Source organism: Rhinolophus sinicus, chromosome 14, assembly GCF_057876585.1.
Source record: "Rhinolophus sinicus isolate RSI-liver-muscle chromosome 14, RSI-T2T, whole genome shotgun sequence".
Taxonomy (NCBI): domain Eukaryota; kingdom Metazoa; phylum Chordata; class Mammalia; order Chiroptera; family Rhinolophidae; genus Rhinolophus; species Rhinolophus sinicus.
The window spans coordinates 114,264,421-114,284,516 of NC_142514.1; positions in this window are offsets into that span (position 1 = coordinate 114,264,421).

Below are 20,096 nucleotides of genomic sequence, written 5' to 3' on the forward strand. Positions count from 1 at the left end.
CACATTGGTCATTTTTTGATTCGGTTAAAGGAGCTAGTTGGTCCATCAATGGAGAAAATAAAAGTTGTACCACAAAACACTTTTCTTAAAATTAAGGAACTAATTTACTGTTGAGTATATATTTTCCCCATCTCCTTTATTTTCTCTGAGCGATTAACTTGTCCGAGACTGAGGCTCTGCATACTACCCTCCAACAAAAGGAGTTAGCCTCTTGTTTAGTAGGACCACTTGTGAGCTAAAATTATCTCTATTAAAACTGGCCTCAATTAGTGCTTGAGATAATCAGTCCTAATAGAATGGTGAGGTGGTGGATCAGGGATTGCAAACACCAGTTTTCCACATTACACAGCTTCATCCAGAAGGTTCGTAATCCAGTCTCTAATTATACTACCTGACTGAGAATGCTGAAGTGTCAAATAACAAGTGGGTGATGGATGTTAATCCCTAATCATTGTCAGAGGAGGACCTGGTGCTTCTCCAACCATAAATTTTATTCATTCCATAGTCCAAACCAGGGTCCTTCTTCCAAAATCTGACATCCAGCTTTGCTAGATCTCATTTAATTCCTTCAGAGTAAAATGGAACTCTGCACCTGCTACTTCTCCTACCTTTATATGTTTTCCCCAGTAAATGCTGTTCTGAAACTGGTATATGTACTACCTGGTGTGTGATATACTTGGCAGGCTCACAAACAAAATGTGTTCTTATTCTCATTGTTGAATTTGAGTCTAGTAAATACAATAAGCAAAAGATGTTACAAATGCCTGGATGTTCATCCAATTGTATATCACATTGTATGGTTTTTCTAATACTTGCTTTTCACACCTTTGTAATGTTTTCCATGAGACGTCTGACATTCTTGGCTAAGAAAGGAAGGCATTATGTTTCAGCCTATTCTTTCAGTTATTTTTGTACAGCAGGAAAAAGAAATGTTTCTCCAAGGCTATATGGCTGTTTTTCTTCCACTATTAAGTAATAAACCTCAAAAGAGGTTTCTAAACATTTAACATTAAGTTATTTTAAACTTTATAAAGCACTAGAGTGAATGGTACTTGATTTTAAACATGACAGAAAAAAAGGTGTAGGTATTTGTCTCATTCTGTTTTCTATTTAGTTACAATATTATGAGTAACTAAAAATTTGGCACATAGTCTCCCCAGTGGACATTGTTAATTACAGAGAACTGGATACTTATTTTACACAAATATGGTAAGGTCTTACAATACCTGCAATGTATATGCCATCCTTTCCTAGAGCATAGCTCATTCTTTGCTGTCTGGGCTATGCTGGATCTTACTCTTATTACGGGTGAATCCTGAAGAGAATCAATAAGTTTTATGAGGATAATGCCCAGATGAATTCATTGCCAAGTTTTGATGTAAGGGAAGATTGATTACTTCAGGGTAGGGAGGGGTTGCTTCTGCTGGCAAGAGAGGTACAAGGAGATTTATGGAGTTTGAAGATTTTAGAGTCATTTGTTTCTGCACAAATATCCTTATCTAAAGCCTCAAGGCCTCAGTCATTCCCAGTCAGTGCTGTTAACATAAGTCACCTGGCTGGATGGCGTATTGAACTGGTGGTGCAACCTCTGAATTGAAAATCAGATTTTGATCTGATCTTCAGCCAAACAGGTGATGGTCATAGAAAGTCTCAAGGATCAGTACAAATGGCCAAGACAAATTCTTTCCCAAATGTGCGTAGTATTCGACACAACTGGCTCAGTGACACTGTTTTCATCATCAAAAAACACTATTGATTGTAAATTTTGACACCTCATGCAGAACTTTGGGGTTCAAAGGGCATTGTTTTTATTTTCAATATAATTGTAACAATTATTGTTGTTATCATATATAATGTTTTTAAAATTAAAAAGTGGGTTCACCTGTATTATCTTAGTTACTCTTCATAACTGCTCAATGTTCAATGAGATAAATATTGGTATTCCAATTTTACAGATGAGGGAATTTGCGCTCAAGAAGGTTCTTCTTATCCAAGGTCACATAGTAGGCCTCTAGTTTCAAGTCTTTGCTTTCGCACATTATTTTACAGTTGTTTAACTGTTTTTAAATCAGTATCAAGTAATGCTTCCATATTGTGGGAAATATATTCATGTGTGAGAAGAGCACATCTTAGGGAACCATGCTGCTTCAATCACTAGGGTGATTATTCCACATAAATAGCTGCGAGAAGGTAAGTGGGTATTCTTTTGAATATGTAAGTGATTGATACAGAAATTATCAGTCATTTTGTTATGGCAGCATTATATAGTGTTGTGTCCCAAAATAGATTATGCAAGACATCAATGACTCAGCTTTCTCCTGAGTTATACACTTTTTTTGTAGGTCAAGCACTTTTAATAGAGGAATACGTATTTTTATAGTTTATATGTCTGTGATTTTATGTCCTAAATAGCATTCCAATTTGTGTTCTGAGCATTTCAGAACTGATGTGCCATGGGATTATGAAATAAATAATCACTATTTGATTTTAGAGGTTGTTTAAATGATTGTATTATAATGTGCCATGTTAAAAAGACATGTAAACAAGAAATCTGTTATTTTATTTATTTGTATTTTTATCAATTAAAAAATCATTAACATCTAATTTTTTAAAAAAAATAAGGTTTTCTATGCAATCTTTTTAGATTCAGAGAAAACCTTTTGGTGCAGCATTAGTCCTTGTATTTAAGTATGATAATTAGCTTACCTAACTTGTTGGCAGATTTGCCTGTTAGGAAATCAGTTATTTATTTGGCTGGTAGTTTTGTAAACATCACATAAAAGTAAATAATACTTTAAAAGATTGATTAATACATAATTTCAAAAACACATAAATATGTCTGAAATCTAATTTTAAGATATTTTTGTCCTAGTAGAATTGGGTTATTCTAGTAATTATTTTCCCCTTTTGTATGTGTTATACCTTATAAGTTTTTTTCTAAGTTTCCAGGAAAAGAACACACACACACACACACACACACACACACACACACACACATACACACATACACACACACACACACACACACACACACAGTGAAGAAAAAAGGAGCTAGAAGTGAACTATGCAAACTTTCTCTACTATGAATTATTTAACTCTCAATGGTGCATCCTCCAGTTCCCTGAATTATAATGGAAGACAAGAACTTTGTGAAAAATTTGTGCTGATCACCCAAGTTTTCCTTTAAGTTTCAGGGACCCAGAAGCTATAAAAAAATGAAAATGAACAATGTGATCTACTTCCACCTCTTTCTGGAATGCCCAAGTTGCTATATCTAGCCATTCTTATCTCAATTGAAAGCATCCCTAAAAAAAAATCTCTTTACCTGCCTGTTGTAGCTCTTTGTTCAAGCTCAATTACTTGCTTTGTAAAATGAATTAATCATGTCTATCGTTCAATTTTCAAAAGCTTAGCTTTTTTCACTCTTAATGAATTTCAGTAAAACCTCAATAATTCTTACACTTAGGAAAGAGAGGGTACAGATTTTTAAAATTCCCACTGGAAAAAAAAAATTTAGTGCATATATATATTTTATTTATTAAATTTATTGGAAAATTTAAAATGGGAATGCAAGTGGGCCTGATCATAAGAGTTTATCTTTGGGGTGAAACATTTAATGTTGTATCACCAGTTATATAAATTTACTTTCAAAGGTTGTTCTGCTCAGGAAAGTGTGTCACTTATGAAAAGAAAAGTTGCTGTTTGAGATAAAGCAAATGCTGTTATTCATGGGCAGATTCTCTCTGGGTAGCTTATTGCTAGGCCACTGTGCTGTCTTAAGAGCTGGCCTTGCCTTTAACCTCTTCTACGGGAACCTCCTCGGCAGTTTTATTTCCTTACTACAAAGTTCGCCCTCTCATATTGCTACACTTAATTTTAGTATCGCAGGAAAAGAACCCTTAGATCAAATTTCACATACACAGTTTTCACAATGTTACTGAATTTTTTGAGGTCACTGTACATATTAGGGTTCCAAAATTAACTTCAGAGAATTGGAAATACCCTATCGCAGCCTCTCCAGGGCTGCTCTAGTTTCTATTCATGTTCCTATTTCTTTATTAACTTTGAAGAAAATATTTTAGTTTTAATCACTAACACAACTTAGATTACATTCCATTCAACATCAATTAATTACCCCATGGTAGATAGTAAGATATTGCCTAAGGAAAAATAGAATACTGAATCTTTTCATGGCAGAGGAAAACAATAGCTCTATAGTATTTTGATACGAAATATCACAACAGTGACATGCCTTAATAGTTAATATCAAGTTTTCTTTTTATCTATTAGAATGTCATCATTTTACCGGAGTCCCAATTTATAAATTTTTATATCTTCAAACAAAAATAATTTAAAATTGTTAAATTATTAATATAAAATATCTTTGACATTTTATTTTAGGTACATTCTTATGATTAAATACTGGCTGATTTGAAGACAGCTTGTTTTAAACTACTGACAACTTCCTTTTTTTCATAGCATAGCGGTCTGCTGTTATCATGATGTCATTTCAGCGAACCCAGGTTAATTTGGTGATTGAGGGAATTGTGATGTCTGCTGGTTTCTTCTGACAGTGTCTCTTCTCCAACTATCTTCTCTGCTGGTTTTGCTCCCATGAGTGAAAATTTAAACCCAGACAATAATAGCAACAAATAGCTTTATTTTTTCCTCCAGCCTATGTGCTCTGGATGAAAGCTTGCTGTTTAAGAGGCATAAGGTTTCTACAAATTTAAAACAACATAAAGTATAGAATCAATTTCTAAAAAATGTTATGAAACCAAACTATATGTCCACACCTGTATTCAGAAGCTATTTTCAAATCATCCCATGACAGAAATAAATAGTATGCTCTTTCTCTGATTAGGTATGAAGTGTAATCAAGTAAGTCTTTCCGAAGCCCTCTCTGGAACCTGCAGGGGTTGACTTAGTAAGTGAGTCCCCTGCTGTCCTGGGTAGAATTCTAGAATGCAGAAAGTATAAAAGATTGAGGGAGTTGTGGTCAATGCATGTAAAGTTACAGTTATGTAAGGACAATAAGTTCTAGACATCTGCTATACAACACAGTGCCTATGTTGAACAATTCAAAGTTGGGTACTTAAAAATTTGAGGGTACATCTATATTAAGGGTTCTTCTCACCAAAAAAAAAAAAAAAAAGAAAGAAAGAAAGAAAGAAAGGGGACACAAGAACTCTTTTGAAGATGATAGATATATTTATTACATTGATTGTGGTGATGGTATTATGGGTATATGCATATAATCAAACTCATCAAAATATATACTTAAATATGTGCAGTTTTTGTATATTAATTATACAATGACAATCATTAAAATATATAAATGTATCAAGTTAACATGTGGTACACCTTAAATTTACACAATGTTATATTTCATATATATTTCAATAAATAAAAAACTATTTAAAATTTAAAAAGTAATAAAGTATACCTAAATAAAGCTGAAAATTTTAAAAAGGATTGGGAAGTAGTGTAGTGTCTAGAGTACTGTTTTCCAAAGTATATTCTACAAAATCCCAATTCTGGAGCTTATTAATCTGTTTTGGAGAAAGTTTTCATGTTTACATCAATTTGAGGATACTGTGTTTAAATTTTTAGTTAAATATGTATTAAGATTTTTCTATATGGCAGGAGATTTTTCTAATTTTCAGTATCTTACTGTGTACACATTGATCAAATTACATTTGACCTTGGGCTGCATCTTTCCTACATTGCTCTTATTTTTATGAAATATTTCTTAATATTAGTGATCTGGGAATCACACCATATATGAAAATTAACTCAAAATGGAAAGAAGACCTAAGCATAAGACCTGTAACAATAAATTGCATAAGAGAAAGCATAGGTACTAAACTTACAGACCTTGGGTTCAAAGAGGATTTTATGAATTTGACCTCAAGGCAAAGTAAGTAAAAGCAAAAATAAATGAATGGGACTATATCAAACTAAAAAGCTTCTGCACAGCAAAAGAAACCAACAAAACAAAGATGCAACTAACCGAATGGGAGATTTTTACAAACAACACCTCCAATAAGGGCCTAACATCCAAAATATATAAGGAACTCATACAACTCAAAAACAAATGGATAACCAATCCAATTAAAAAATGGGCAGAGGACATGAAAGACACTTCTAAGAAGACATACAAATGGCCAACATATATATGAAAAAATGCTCAACTTCACTAGCTATTAGGGAAACGCAAATCAAAACCACACCTATTAAAATGGCTGTCATCAAGACAAGTAATAACAAGTGTTGGAGATATTGTGAAGAATAAGAAACCTTCGTACACTGCTGGTGGGAATGAAGATTGGTGCAGTCACTATGGAAGGCAGTGTGGAGGTTCCTCAAAATATTAAGAATAGAATTACTGTGTGACCCAGCAATTCCTCTTCTGGGTATATAACCCCCCAAAATCTGAAAGCATTTATCCATGGAAATATTTGTACTCTGATGTTCATTGCAACTTTATTTATGGTGGTCAAGACATGGAAACAATAAAAGTGTCATTCAATAGATGAATGGATAAAGAAGATGTGGTATATATACACAGTGGAATACTATTCTGCCATAAGAAAGGATGAAATAGTGCCATTTGCAACAACATGGATGGATCTTGAGATTATTATGCTAAGTTAAATAAGTGAGACAGAAAAAGTCGAGAACCATATGACTTCACTCACATGTGGGATATAAGCCTGAAAGCCACAAAGGAACAAGACAAACAAATAAAGAAACAAAAGTTCATGGACACAGATAACAGTTTAGTGCTTACCTGAGGGAAAGGGGGGAGGGGGCATGGTAGAAGAGTGTAAAAGGGGTCAAATATATGTTGATGGAAGGAGAACTAACTCTGGGTGGTGAACACATAATGCAACATATAGATGACGTATTATAGAATTATACACATGAACCCTATGTAATTTTACTAACCACTGTCACCCCAATAAATTTATTCAAAAATTAAAAAAAATAAAAATAAAAAAAATATATATATATATATATATATATATATATTTGCAAACTAAAAAAAAAAATTACATCTTTGTCGTATATGTAGTGTCTATATGTACATATCTCTATTAGTGTATTCTCAGGTATATTCTGTTCCATTAGTTATTTGTCTAGGTTTGTACCAATACCATACTATTTAATTACTATAGTTTTATAATGAATATTGATATTCAGTATTGCAAGTCCTCCATTTTTTTCTTCGATAATTTTTTTGGCTATTCTGGACTTTACATTTTCCAAATAAATTGTAAATTTATCTTATCAATTTTCACATATACCACACACACAAGTGGGGTAAAATTTTGATTATGACTGCGTTAAATTGAGGTGCATTTGGGAGAATATTTTTACAATATTGTTTGTTTCAATAAATGAACACGGTAGATTGGAGGCAGTTCACTAATTTTCAAAAAAAAAAAAAAAAGATGTATTTCCCTGTTTGTTAGGCCACATTTTGTTATATTTCTTCTTAGATATATGCTGCTTTTAGTGCTATAGCTATCAGTATCATTTAAAAAAATACTATCTATCTATCTATATATCTGCTACATATAAATGTAATTGAATATTTATATATTGCCCCTGTGTGCAACAAACTTGCTAAATTTACTTATTCATTCTATTTTATTTTCTTACAATAAAATTTTGAACATTGATTATTTTATTTCTTCTTGTCTTATACTTACATATCTTTGCATTTCCTCCCCTTACTTCACTGGCTAGCACCTCTAATACCATAAGTACTAATAGTGTTAGTAAGTCTTGTTGGCTTTTTTCTAATCTGTGATTGAAAATTTCAATAGTTCATCATTTAAAGTATAATAATTGCTGCTAAGTATTTAATTGTACATTCACAGAATAAGAAATTTGGAAAGCAGTGTGGGGGTTCCTCAAAAAATTACGAATAGAATTACCATATGACCCAGCAATCCCTCTCCTGGGTATGTACCCAAAAAATCTGAAAATATTTATACATAACAACACGTGTGCTCCAATGTTCATTGCAGCTTTGTTTATGGTGGCCAAGACATGGAAACAACCAAAATGCCCTTTGATAGATGAATGGATAAAGAAGTTGTGGTATATATACACAATGGAATACTATGCGGCAGTAAGAAAAGATGATATAGGAACATTTGTGACAACATGGATGGATCTTGAGAGTATGATGCTAAGCGAAATAAGTCAGACAGAAAAAGCAGAGAACCATATGATTTCACTGATATGTGGTATATAAACCAAAAACACAAGAGAACAAGACAAACAAATGAGAAACAAGAACTCATAGACACAGACAATAGTTTAGGGGTTACCAGAGGGTAAGGGGGGTGGGAGATGAGGGTAAGGGGGATCAAATATATGGTGATGGAAGGAGAACTGACTCTGGGTGTTAAACACACAATGGGATTTATAGATGATGTAATACAGAATTGTACACCTGAAATCTATGTAATTTTACTAACCCAATAAATTTAATTAAAAAAAAAAAAAGAAAAAAAAAGAAATTTTACTTCTACTATCATTTTGCAAAGAGTTTTTAAAAATAATGACTGGATGATTAAATTTATTAAATGTTTTTCTGCATCTGTCAAAATAACTGCATCTTTCTTCATTCAATGAGTGTGGTGATTTTCAATAAGCTATTTTTCTGAGAGATTATATTTCTGAATTATACCAACCATGGATTTTATATATTACTCATTTCATTCTTTGCTGAGTTTGGGTAGCTGTTCTCTTGTTTAGGATGATTACATCTCTGTTTGTGAGAGAGCTTGCCTGGTAAATTTCCTTTCTTATACTGTTGTTTGATTTTTTATCACAGTATGTAGTCTTCCTGAAATTATATGGGGATTATTTTGTCTTTTCAAAAAGCAATATCGTGGCTTTGTTGATTCTCTCTTTTATATTTGAGTTCTGTCATTAGTGACTTTGTATTAAATGTACTGGTCTTTTCTCCACTTTTTAAGGTAGGTATTTAAAGTATTGACTTTCAGGGATTTTTTTAAATATACATTTTGAAAGAGAAAAATATGCCTCCATGAAGAGTTTCAGCTTCATCCCAGGAGTTTCAATACAATGTATTTTTGCATTACTCATTCCAAAATATTTACTATACCTTATTTGTGGTACCTTATTTGAGTCATGAGCTATTTAGAAGTAATTGCTTATATTTTAAACAGATTTTTAATTTTTCCTTTTGTTACTGTTTCTAAAATAATTCCTTTTTGGTCAGATAATACATTGTATGTAATATTGTCACATTTATTAAGATATTTTTATGGCGTCATGAAATAATTTTCCATAAATGCTTCATGTACATTTGAAAAAAAGTGTTTTGTGTAGTTGATTTATATAGTGTTCTATACATGTCAATTATGTGACATTATTTCATCACGTTGTACTTGATATCCTTGATTATTTTTTGTCTACTCGATCTATGAGTTATTGAAAATTGCATGTTAACATTTCAGTAATAATTTTGAGTTAGCTATCTTTTTTTCAGTACTGAAATTTTTGCTTCATGTATTTTGAGACTAAGTTAATAGAATGATGCAAATTAGAAATGTTATAGCTTCCTTTGTATTGAATCCTATTTATCTCAAGTAATGCCCCATGCCTTAAATTTTATTTATATTGATATTAGTATATCTATCCTGTGTTTGCCAAATATATTATGTCCACTCTTTTAACTTCAATGTTTACTTTTAAATCCTTATATTAAAAGTTGTTTCTTGTCTTCATGATCCAGTTTGAAAATCTTTGTTAATTGGATTGTTTAGTCAGTTTAGAGTTAACACAATTATTGATGTAAGTATATTCAAATCTCTCATTGTATTACTTATTTTTAATTTGTCCTGACTCTTTAACATTCTATTTTTGGATTTAATAACTTCACTGAGGTACAATTCAATTAATGTTGAATAGTATATTCACAGAATGGTGAGTCTATCACCACAATCTAATTGTAGGACATTTCCATGCCCCCCCACACCCCCTCAAAGAAGCTTGTATCTATATCCCCACTGACTCAAACCTAGACAACCACTAATCTATTTTTTCGTCTCTATTGTCTATTTCAGAAATTTTGTATAATTGGAATCAAACAGTATGTAGTCTTTTATGACAGTCTTCTTTTACTTAGTGTAATGTTTTCAACGTTCATCTATGTTGTATGTGTCGTTTAATTTTATTTCTTTGTATCTTGTCATTTCTTTGTATAGTTTAATAATATTTAATTTATCGCTATATCACATTTTGTTTATCCATTCATCAGTTAATGGGCATTTATTCAGGTTGTTTCTACTTTTTGGCTATTGTGAATGAAGATGATGTGAGTATTTATGTATAAATTTTATATATATCTGAAAACATATTTAGTTTATAGTTCAATTTTGAAGAGTATTTTCACTGAGCAGAGAAGACTAGATTGGCGAGGGTTTTGGTTGTTGTTGCTTTCAGTTCTGTAAAGATGTTATTATATTAAATTGTGTCCTGGATTCCATCATTTCATTGAAAAGTAAGTTTCATACTTATTCTTTCTCTTTTGAGAATAAGGTAACATATCAATTTGCTTTAGATACTTTTCAGATTTTCTCTTTGCTTTTGATTTTGTTTGACTATGATGCGAGTAGGTGTGGTTTTCTTTGTATTTATTCTTCTTTGGATTTGTAGAACTTCAGTAACACTTTAAAAATATTGCTTCAACTCCCTCTCCTTTCCTTTGCTCCTGGGATTCCAATTACACATACATCAGACCTTTTTATTTTATCCATGTTTTTTACATTCTTTTCTGAATTGTCTATTTTCCCCCCTCTAGCCTTCAATCTAGATATTTTCTATTGTTTTATTTTCCAGCTTACTATCTCTTTCATCTTCTGTGCCCTGTGTTCTCTTAAATTCATCTGCAGATGTATTTATTTCAGTTGTTCAATACTGTAATTTGATAATTTTGAGTTGAGTCTATTTTTATAGATTTTACTTCTTTGCTTAAATTCTTTATATCATAATAAATTTATATTTTCTGGAACAAATTCATCAAAATTATTTTAAAGTCTATTTCCAGATACAGAAATATCTTTGATCTCACATATATTAGTTTCTATCTTATATTTTTCTCTTGGTTTTCTGTCATCTAGTTTTCTGATGGGCTTGTTGATTTTGTATTACATGCCAGCCATTTGGTATAGAAACTTGTAGAGTTAGTTTACTGTTATTTTACTCTTGTTGATGTTATTTTTATTAAAGATAACTTTAAACAATTTTTGTTTTCTTCTTGTAAGTCAATTAAGGAAGAGTCAGATCACTATAATACCCACTTGGATAGACTCATTTCAGTTTTTGTGAGAGTTGTTCTATTTAAACTTTGTCTTTACCACTGTTTATAGACCCTTAGGGGTTTCATTTGAAACATTGGGGTTTTCTCAGGAACTTTTCTCCTTGGTTGGTTCTAAACTTCAGTTTTTCTCTCATCAGCCCCATGTGACTGCCTAATGTTCTTCATAATTTCTCAGTTTCTTAGAAGCTTTTTTTTGTTTGTTTTTCTTTTCAGGTTTTGGCTTCTTGGCTAAGGCTCAATAGTGACAATTTTCTGGATGGGAAGTAACTGCTGAAAGCTTTGGCTCTTTTTATATTTCCTTTATCACTTTGATATTTTCCCTTAAGTCCTTTGTTTTCATAGCTCACAGAAGTCTTCAAATAGGTGGCATATCAACTACTGTATTAAGTGTTCTTAGTTGTCATTTTTTGAATAGTTGTAACAATATAAGCTCATTTTCCATAGCCAAAAGCAGAAGTCTTGTACATTATTTTTATTTTAGGAGAAATGTTAACAATTGCATAATGAATTCCTATGGCAAAAACAATAAAATGCTGAAGAGTCTAGAAATAATATTATTTGAGAAACAAATAAATCCATTATTGATAGCTGCCAGGAAGAGAGAAAATGTAGAGATGTCATGATAATATTTTCAGATATTTCAATGATTGCTATATACAGGAAAAATATTTTATTTAATGTTGCTTTATATGATTCAACTAAAATTAATCGAGAAAAGTAATTTTTGTTTCCATTTAAGAAGTGCATGCTGATAATCAGATTGTTTATAAATAGAAAAAGCTATTCTTGAGAGTGAATGCTCTCTAGCACAGGGCATGGCTAGGAAGAGGCTTGTTGAATCCATTTTAAGAATTTTATAAGAAGGTGTAAAATGAGAAGAAAGATAAACTCTAAATAAACCTTGAAGAATATTTAAAGATTAATGAATGAATTGCATAGAATGCATTTTTCAGAGAGGAGAAATGTCCTATGGAAAGGTGTGGCGATGAAGAAGTGTAAAGTACTCTGGGTAGAGAGGAGTAACAAGTAGTTTTGTCTAGATAAAGAGTTTATATTGGTCAATCACAAAATTACTTTCTACTAAGAGCATAACTCTATCAAAAAACGCTTTAATAATTTATTGTACATATGTTTGTGTTTTTCTGTAATTTCCTACCAGACTGTAAGGCATTTAATAGAAAGGATAATGCTTTTCATGCTTTTCATCTCTATATCCTTTCCTGCAGGCAATAGGGGTTTATAGGAGGTTTTGAGGAGGAAAGAAAGAAGCTGAAATCAGTATTTTGAAAATATTTTGAGAATAACCAGATGGACAGAAAACCATACAGACTGGAGGCAGCAAGTCCTGTTAGGAACCTTTCTGTAGTTGAAACATTTTCTGTAGTAAAAACAGAGGAAGAATGAAAGACACCATAAAGGAAGAACTGGCACAACTTAGTAAACTGACTATAGAAAACCAAGAAAAGGGAGAAATGACTCCCAATCTGTATGCCTAGAAGAATATCGATTTGATTTGTAGAAACTAACAAGAACCACTCCTGTACCATGCAATACTTTCTATCACAGTGTTCTGATTTTTCCACCTTCATAGAATGTATTATAAATTACAGTCAGTTTTTCACTTTCTGTTGTCTAATATCCACTCCCCAAAATAGCACTTTCACAGACTTCTGAATCTCTTGTTGACACCACTATACTCCCATAGCATTTATAGTCAATGATACACCTTTGAGTAATTACTATCTGATGGCATTTTGTTTGTTATTGTGTGAAATGAATGGTTCATCTTTTCCAACTAGACTATAAGTTCCTGAATGCTAGGAACTTACTGTCTAAATTCTATCTGAATGCTAAGTCCTATCTTATTTAATCTTTGATATACCTTATTGAACTAGAGTTGGGCTAAATGAACCTTGATTAATGAATAGAAATAAATACTTTGTAATCATCACCATACCAAAACATAAGTTTCTCAGAGCTTCTTAACTTTTAAAAAACCAAAGTGACATAAACACTTAGAAATTTGCAAATGTGCTCTGGGTTCCTAATTATAGCTAATGGTCACTTTCATCATCCAATTTGTTTTCTGCTGCAGCTAACCTAAATGTAATCTCTTGAATGTTTACAATTTGGGTAGCCTTTTCACTGAAATATAAAGGTCAAAGAATTGAATTTTTAAAGTATAATAAAAGCCCATATGAAAGTGGTTTAAATAAGGTGGAAATTTATTACTTTATATACGAAAATATGTGGAGGCCAAGTAGGCTGCAGACCCAGCATGTCATAGATCTACCCTCCACTCTCAGATGGCTTTACCCTTACCTGATTTCAGCAATTGCAGTTGTCACATCTAAATGAGACAATAGACAAAGTAGCAGAAAGGTTTGTCTTATTTTATCTTTTTATTGTGTGTGAGGGGCTCCTGTTAGCAGTCTCTTATCATATTTGTCTTTATGTGTTATTGTATAGAATCTCATACCCAACCTTAAATTAATTACTTCAAAGTGCAGTGGGATCACTGATTATCTTAGGCTCATCATGATCTAGTGCTTGTTGTTTTAAATGAGATCTATCCCCCCCACACACACACTTACGAAGATGAAAAGGGTGAATAGTTGAATAAAATCTAGATCATTTTTAGGAAGCATGAGGGAAAACATAGATTTCTTGTAGGTAAAGAACTTCTAGTGTGAACTCTAGAAGTTCTATAATGTTAGTTGTTCAAAAGGAAGAATTTTCTTTCAGGAAAATTACTAACTAATTTTGCGCAAAAAAAAATGAGGTTTGTTATTTCTGTATACCATGTGTAGTAAGATTTTCTATGATAAAGTTAAGAAACAATATAAATCATTAAAATTACCTGAAGAATAACAGATCACAAAAAGCCAATTATCATATATAATAAACACAGAAGCATGTTAGAGTATCACATAATTTTCCAGAATATTCTCTAAAAAGTGGAATTTTGCACATGTGACTTATAATGTCATCTGATGACAGTTGTAGGAATCTTGGGGGCAGGCCTGAGAAAATCCACGTTACTATTGACTAACTTAAAAATAATTTCAGATTGGTTCATGACGAGTGTATTTGTCACTTGGTAAAATGATAGTAATTATACCAATATGCAAATTTATGTTTTGGAAATTCTTTAGGTTAATTAATTTAAAAATGACAACAAAGAAAAAAGTTCCAAGTATTGCAGCCATAATTATCTATCATCTGTCTATTTATCTATCTATCATCTATTATCTATCATTGTATATATATATGTGTGTATATATATATACATATATATATACAATGATTGATAATATCAATTGATAGATAATATCAATCTCATAATCACAGCCGTACATGCAGTAATTTGAGACTCTAAATTCAATACACGTCTTTTCCACTTAAATTTCTTACTCTAATCTCTGACATTGAGTTTCACAGAGAAGATAAACATTCTTAAATTCTTGAAGCTAAGCAAAGTCTTGGGAAACACTCTGGTTGGTGGATAAAGGGAGTGCAATAATCCCTTACACAGCATGTTCATTCAGCAACCCCCACCTTCTGACTTGGGATACACTTATTGTCTCTCTTATCGTTAATACTGCAGAAGGTCCCTGACTTATGATGTTTCAACTTAGAAATTTTTGACTTTATGATGGTGCAAAAATAATACACATTCAGTAGAAGCTGTACTTCAGATTTTGAATTTTGTTATTTTCCTGAGCTAGCCATATACATATAGTAGAATGCTCTCACATGATGTTGGGTAGTGGCCATGAGACACAACTGCCGGTCAGCCACGTCAATATGACGGTACACAACTGATATTCTATAGTATACTGTCTTGCCAGTGCTTTTGGATATTGTGTTTTGTGTTTTTGCATTCCATTATGTCTACAAAACACCTATATGTGTCTCCTGCTTGTGGTGAAAAGAAGAGGAAGGCAATTACTCTTGAGATGAAACTCAAGATAATCACCAAACTGCAGGCTAATGTAAGTGTTCTGAGCACGTGTGAGGTAGGCTAAGCTAAGCTATCATGTCAATAGGTTAGGTGTATTCAGAGCATTTTGACATGATATTTTCACCTTAGGATAGGTTTATAGGGATGTAACCTCATTATAAGTCAAATAGCAACTGTAGAGAGTTTTAAACCTCATCTTGATCACTTTATAGTTTTAGGTAAGATAAGAACAATAAACATTTATAGGGAAAAAATATCTTAAATGTAAGTCATGTGATAAATATGTATTTTGTGTTATATTAGAATGAGGCACCAAATGGGTTCCTCCCTCTCTGATGGACACAGAGAAAGTCTTCCTTGTTTCTCTGACTTTATAGAAGTCAGCACCAGTTTTGATACTGGGAACGGTCTGAAGCACATGAGACATAACATGCAACACTTCTGGGAAACTCTGCCAAGTTTTGCATTTACTCATAGGGTTTGGTTTTGCGGTATGCCTTATGTGCGATCTGTAGCAGCAAATAATATGGATTTCACTCCATTTGTGGATAAGCAAATGAAGACCTTCATTTTAGGCTGCTTTAATTTCTGCATTTCTTCTCCTGCCATGGTGAGAGCAGTAGAAGTTTGTGATAGTGGTGTTGGGATGGAGGGATTGTTGAGGATTTGACCTTGTAGTGTTTAGAGACAGATATTGAGGGTAGCTGAGATGGTAAATGTCTAAGCATTGGGACAATGGTCACTAGAAATTCCAAGGGGTGGCATGGTAACCAAGTCTGAACAACTGGATGAAAAATACCATCCTGTCAGAAGATGACTGGTGATTGCCATCAAGTCTGACCATTGTTTGTGTGAGGATTAACTAATCGTCTTGACATCTAAACTCCTGATGAGGGAAGGAGCATCAATGTAGGCAAAGAGAGCTTGATTAGGCTAGTGAGTTAAATCAGACAGTGACAGTTTTGTGGCAGCAGTTGGTCATTCATCATAATTAATGAGAAAAACTGGTGATTGTTCCACTGTATGACGAAATGTTATGGATGCCCCTGTTTCTGAAAGCCCTGAACCACTATCCACATCCACAAAGACCCCAAGGAGAGTCAGTATGGGAGGATGAAGACAGAGAAATACAAGTCCTATCTGTAAAGGGAATAGAGGGACTCTGACACCAGGCACAAAATATATGCATGTAAGTTCAAAAATAGATATTTTATTCCAAGCCAGCATTGAGATCCACTAAAATAAATTTTAACAGAGAAGAATTTAAAATTTAGTAATATTTGTGGAGTTTATAATGTATAGCGTTGAATTAAAAACAACACAAAAAACTTTGAACATCTTCCTTGTTTTTGTCTGGATCATTATAGTAGCATAATTCATTGAGAATTTACTGCCAGTCACTGTGCTGAGTGATTGGCATTTATCATTTTGTTTACACTTTAAACAACCCTATGAGGTATAAACTTTAATTATCCCCATTTTACATATAGAAAAACCGAGGCTCAGAACCTTGTCTAAGATTGCACAGCTTGACAAGATGCATAGTTAGAATTCTTATCCATGTCTAACTCCAGAGCCTACAAATTTAAATACTTTGCTACACTGCTCAAGTGGGTTAAGGAAATAATGTCAAAAACAAGTCAGATTTGTTTCTCTCAAGCACATGAACTATTTTATTTTTCAACCCCTATACAAATTATCTAATAAGTGCCTAAATATCTACATTTACATGGAATTCAGATTCAAATGTAATACAGTGGTCATGCTACTTGATGGCAATCCTGCCAATTAAGCAGCAGTCCTAATTGGAAGAATTTTGTTCTGTGCATACACATTTGCTGTTTTTCTCAGTGAGCTTGCAGCAGCTGGCACAGACATCATTAGAATCTAGGAAAACAACTATTTCCAAGTGAATGTCAACATGATGGAAAACATGATATGTCAGAAAGTGAAAAAATTTGAATAAAAGTTAGTGAATGGGAACGCAGATTGTAATAAACAAGTAGATTCCTGCCTGAGGTTTGGTTTCATAGTTGCTTCTGAGAAAAAGTTGGATCTTTAATGGAAATAAATGGTCAGAAGTTGTTTTGCAATTTATATGACAAAAGTTTCAAATATGATGCCTATTTTACTTGTTCTCTCTTCCTTGTTTCACTGTGTGTGCGTGAGTGTGTGTGTGTGTGCCTGTGTGTGTGTTAGTAGTCACATGATAGATTCTCTCTTCCATTTCATGGCTCTTTGTAACATCATTAGAATCCAGGAAAACAACTATTTTTAGGTAATATATCACTTAATGGGTACTGTGCCTAAGCGTTTCTTTTTCTCAAAGCAACAATATAGTAGTTCTTCCCCGAATGACAAGGTTGTAGGTTTTATAACCTGAGTCAAGTAGAGAAGAAACCATGTATTGATTTTTTTTTTTCAATTTAGTGCCCATTTAAATTTAAATACCTCCCTTTCTTCCTTTCTACTTCTTGATTTTTGCTGTGGGTACTATGCAGGCACTAAATGATTTTTACAGAGTTTATATTTACAGTTAATATCTATTATGTTCTAATATGTTCTCTTTGCTGGTATTTATTCCTGCAAAGAAAACATGCCGCATCCCTCTCTTCATCCCTATTCTTTTTCCTACACCCCTACCCCATGATTTATCCAAGAAATTTCGGTCTTGTTTCCTGCTATTGGTAGTTAAGATCTTCTGTTCTTCCCTCCCTCCCTTCCTTCACGTGGACTGTAAACATCTCAACTCACTTTTTGCCCCATTCCCTCTAAACAGCCTCAGCTCTCAGCTCACTCTGGAAAACTGTTTTTGGTCCACACCTGTTTCAAGCTCCTGTGTTTCCTTTCACCCTTAAACACAACATCCTTTCTAATTATTTTGCTTTCTCTCTCCTTCTATTGTTAGCCAAAGTCTTGAAGAGCAGTGGGAACTCACTGTCTCCACTTGCTCAACTTCCATTCGTTTCTCAGCCTCCTGCAATTTGATTTCTCTCCCCAACCACACAGTTGAAGCTGCTCTCCTGAAGCTCAACGATGAACTCTGTCCAGTGAAAACTTTTCAGTGTTTATTATTTCCAGTTCCTCCAACACATTAGATTCCGTTGAAAATCTTCATTTCTTTTTTAACATCTATTACTCGCCTTCGAAATCCCTTGCCCTTTCGGGCATGTACTTCTACACTGCTGACCATTTAATTTCTGTTTTCTTGGGGAGATCCTCTTCTTCCCACTCTGTAAATGTGATTCCCTCCTGTGTTTCTATCCTTAATCTACTTCTCACTCTGCATGTTCCCCTTGCATAATCGTATCCATTTTCATGATTTAAGTGCCTAACATGCTTGAAAAAATATATAATGATGTCTCACAACTCAGCTCTTATTTTGTGCAGTGTATAGTTGGCACCAAGAAAGTTCATATTTTTCAGCTTATTATTTGTTATACACTATATTAATCGCTTAAAGTCTTCACTACTACCCTCCAAGAAATGGTTCATTATTCCCACTGTTATAAAGGAACCCTATTACAAAGAATGCAAGTACATTTTCTAGATAATATAGTCGGTTATTGCAGAGACAAGATTGAGAACAAAGTTTTTCTGATTCCAAAATCCATCATCTTTCCATTACCAATTTTACCATCTAGGTCCTTATGCTCAAAGGGCTTACATTCTTTTTGAGTAGCTAGAACATATGTCAGTAGCCTGACATTCAAACGCTTCTCTGAGTCACAAACTACTCCTCACTGGTCCCAATATAATCATGTCCATTCTAACTTTCAAACTTTTTTTTTTTTTTTTTTTTTTTTGCCTTAGAAGTGTTGAAGAATTATTAAATGCCTATCAAATCTTAAGTCAGCTCATATGTCCATCTCTCTCACAAAGACTTCTGTGGCTCTTCCTGCTAATATTGAGTACCCCTCCCAACTCTGAATCATTATGACCATTGGCTTTCAGCCCAAATTCTAGAAAAGTCTATTTTGTTATTCCATCATTTTCTATTTTTCTGGGGGAAGACTCCAAGTAAAATTAGAAGCTTGTGGTGGTTAAAAACTGGCTTTGCTGCAGTACCTAGAAAAGTACTAGCAGATAACTACTGCTTAATAAACATATTCTTTATTTTATTAAATTTAAAATTGAACTAAATTGCTTTGTGATCTTGTCTAATGCTGGAAAAAATGAGGAGAAAACTTAGTAATGTAAAACCAATGCTGATGTGCTAAGGAAAGCTACAAATGATTGATTATACAAGTCTGTAAGAGGAAGTGTTTTTGCAGCTATTCCTAGCTCAGTAAATCAAAAATAGCTTGCCAGATGTGACTCCCGGTTTTCTATAAAATTCATCATTTTCTACATGCATTTACAAAGCAAAGATATAATTTTATAGATAGCACCATCTAAAAAAAAAATTAGGCTTGCTTTCCTTCCTTCCTTCCTTCCTTCCTTCCTTCCTTCCTTCCTTCCTTCCTTCCTTCCTTCCTTCCTTCCTTCTTTCCTTCCTTCCTTCCTTCCTTCCTTCTTCCCTCCCCCCCTCCCTCCCTCCCTTCCTTCCTTCCTTCACTTGCTCCTTCCTTGCCTCCTTCTCTCCCTGCCTCGAATCCATCTAACACTCTCTATATCTGTCTGTCTTTATATTTCCATAAAACATACTTAAGTATGGACATTGAACTGAATTGGGCAAATTTTCAATTTCTGAAAAAATAGACTTTAGTATAACAAGTGTTTTTGATTCTGATTCAATAACAGTAAAGGGTTGAACTTTGTGAT